Raw genomic sequence first — 2721 nt, forward strand, 5'->3', positions numbered from 1 at the left:
GGCGCGGGGCCTGGAGGCTCGGAGCAGACGTGGCTGCAGATCGAGGAGATCTTAAGCGGTGAAAGATGTTAGACGCTGTCCGATAACTGCGCGAGATGGTTTACAAGTAAAATGCGAGAAGCTGGAATTCGGAAAGGGAAGAGGAAGTATTGCAGAAAGGGAAAGCGGCCGAAGTGGAAGCGCTCCCTGTATCTGACCCGTGTGCGCTGTGGGACCTCGGGGATCCGGATGCCCTCGGGCTGAGCTGTGTGTCTGTCCCCAGGCGGGCCGGCAGACCTACGTGGACCCAGCCACGGGCTACCAGGTGCTCACCGAGGCCGCCCACTTGCGGAGAGGTAAATGCTGTGGCTCTGCGTGCAGACATGTGAGTACGAAGCCATGCCTCCCAGCCCCGCCTGGGTGCCGTCCCTGTGACTTGTACGTTATCGGTGCTGGGGCAGCAGGAGTTGGTAGCACATCTTGTGTGTTCTGCCCTGCCTTGGAGAGGATCTCAGACACGTGAAGTCCAGGGAAGGTTATTGGCAGATAATAAAAATATTGGAGCATTTCCCATTGACATTATCCCTTAGAAATAGCATGAAGTGCCCTGCACAGGAGTTATTTGACAGACTCTTGGTTTATAGAAGTTCTGTACCCTTTCACAAGTCCCTCAGCCAAGTAAAAGAAGCAGTGTGTCACAAGCATTCCCATTTCGGGGACAGGAGATGGGATTTGTCTCAAAGATAGCTCAGTTTTCCAGAACAGTGTTTCAAACTTTAGAAGCTATGTTTTGTAGCAAGACGGAGAAGTGACATAAGGTGCAGGATTTGGTAGAACAGTGGGTGAATGTCATTAAGCAATAGGGTCCATCTGAGGAGAACTGTGGATTTGTGCTCCATGCACCCAGTTCTGTCTCTTCCAGTACAGACAAGGCCAAGGCCGCAGTCATCCCCCAGGCAGGCTCTGGTTACAGCTTTGCCTGAACTTCCGTGTGGGTACCACTCAGGGTGCAGTATACACGGGGCTGGCCATGGTGCATTTAACCTAAAGATCCCTCTGAAAGCAGTGGAGAAAGGGGGTGAGCACATGTGATACACAGTTCAAATATGCGCAGCTGATTGTGGCTCTGCTTTAGCTTTTCCTTTTTAAAGTTGCTGCCCTAGTGGCAAAGACTTGTTTCTTCAGTGAGATCTCTCTCTTCGTATAAGGGAGCTGCCAGGACGCAGGGCTTTGGGGACAAAGAGTTTCAATTGATCAGGACATGGTTACAGATGTACTGAGAGCACAGGATCGTGCTTTCTCCCCTCTGCTCCTGGTGCCGTGCTGTGCTCTCAGCTGAGCTATTCTGGGAGTGCCAGTATGCACAGCATTTCTGCAGTTACATACAAAATAAAGAAGTTTAAGAACAAAAGATTGTTCTGGACAGTCAAACTGGAATGAGTTGGAAGGATACATTTAGGAAGTGGTTTCTTGGACGCTAATTAGGACCATTTGCTTGGGGTTGCCATTATTTTCCTTTTAGTCTGGAGGGCACAATAGATCAAATGATTTATATATCATTAACAATTCCTGTTAACCATAAGCCAAGCCGGGCTTTTCCATACTGATTACTAAGTAATGCAATAATGGCTTGTTTTATTTCTTCTGCAGTGTCCATATGAGCAAGTTAACGTAAGAGACCAGTCGAAAAAGAAGCGCTTCAACTCTTTTTTCTATGTGTGACCATGAACGCCTCTGTACTCAGCGAGAACGGCTGCAGGACCTGAGCACACCTTGTAGCTCCACGTGGCTGCCACCAGCAGCACACTGCCATGCCTGCAGCCGGCACACGGTGACTGCGCTTTCATTGCAATAAAGCACCAACTGAACGGTGTGTGCGTGTGTTTTGGCACAGCGTTATTGATAACCTCTCCTCTTTCTTTTGCACTACAAGTAACGGGTTTATCCATTTGTTGGATTGTATCTGGTCATACCATGAATTTCACTTGGAAAGAAGCCGGGAAAGCAGGTGTATGCAATAATTTACATCCCTCGGGTGTATTTATCGTCACTATTGCATGCAGCACAGTATGTAAGAAATACTGCTAATTTGGGTACACTCTGGAGTTTGGGTTGTTTTTTGGAGGGGTCAGGGGACAGCGATACTGTACTGTGTGCTGTGCTGCATGAGGGCAGTGCTTTCACGGACAGCTGCCGCCAGGGGCAATTTGCTACTAGGGCTGAGCTCAGCCCACAGCTCCCCGGGGATGCCACATCCCTACTGGGTACCGGAGAGTAGACCAGACCGGGCCGTGCTTCCAGCTGGGTCTGACCTGGGCAGCCCCGGGTTTCCCCGCACACCCGTGCTGAGCTGAGCACCTGCCCTGAGATGGGGTGGGAGGAGGACAGATTGGCCTGTGTTCTTGAATGATTTACATTCTTCGTATTTGATTGAACGTCAATCTGATCAGTGTCCAAATTTGTAAAAGGCTCTGAAAGACAAAAGTGTTTTGTTAGCAAGCATAATACGAAGTGTAAAGTATGCTACAGAAATCTATGAGCAGCCGGGAGGTGCCGAGCCCTGCTGCGCGTTGGACGGATCCTCGGCGGGCGCTCCTCCACCTTTGTTCCGTGCACACGGCAGCCCCTCTATTTCCTACTGCAGCCACTGCTATCTGCGCTGTTGCTCTTACTGCCTGGCACAGCATCTCCCCCAGATCAGCTCCCAGACCGAGCGGCACCGGGACGCGTCCCGCCGCGGTG

General features: G+C 50.8%; 1 long non-coding RNA gene across 1 annotated transcript; it reads left to right on the forward strand.

The window, feature by feature from the left end:
* The first annotated feature begins 6 nt into the window (after positions 1 to 6).
* On the forward strand, positions 7 to 1852 carry LOC109369230. Its single transcript, XR_004160753.1, has 2 exons — positions 7 to 364; positions 1630 to 1852. It is a non-coding gene; the product is annotated as an uncharacterized LOC109369230 (long non-coding RNA).
* The last annotated feature ends 869 nt before the right edge of the window (positions 1853 to 2721 follow it).

This window comes from Meleagris gallopavo, chromosome 10 (genome assembly GCF_000146605.3).
Source record: "Meleagris gallopavo isolate NT-WF06-2002-E0010 breed Aviagen turkey brand Nicholas breeding stock chromosome 10, Turkey_5.1, whole genome shotgun sequence".
NCBI classification, from domain to species: domain Eukaryota; kingdom Metazoa; phylum Chordata; class Aves; order Galliformes; family Phasianidae; genus Meleagris; species Meleagris gallopavo.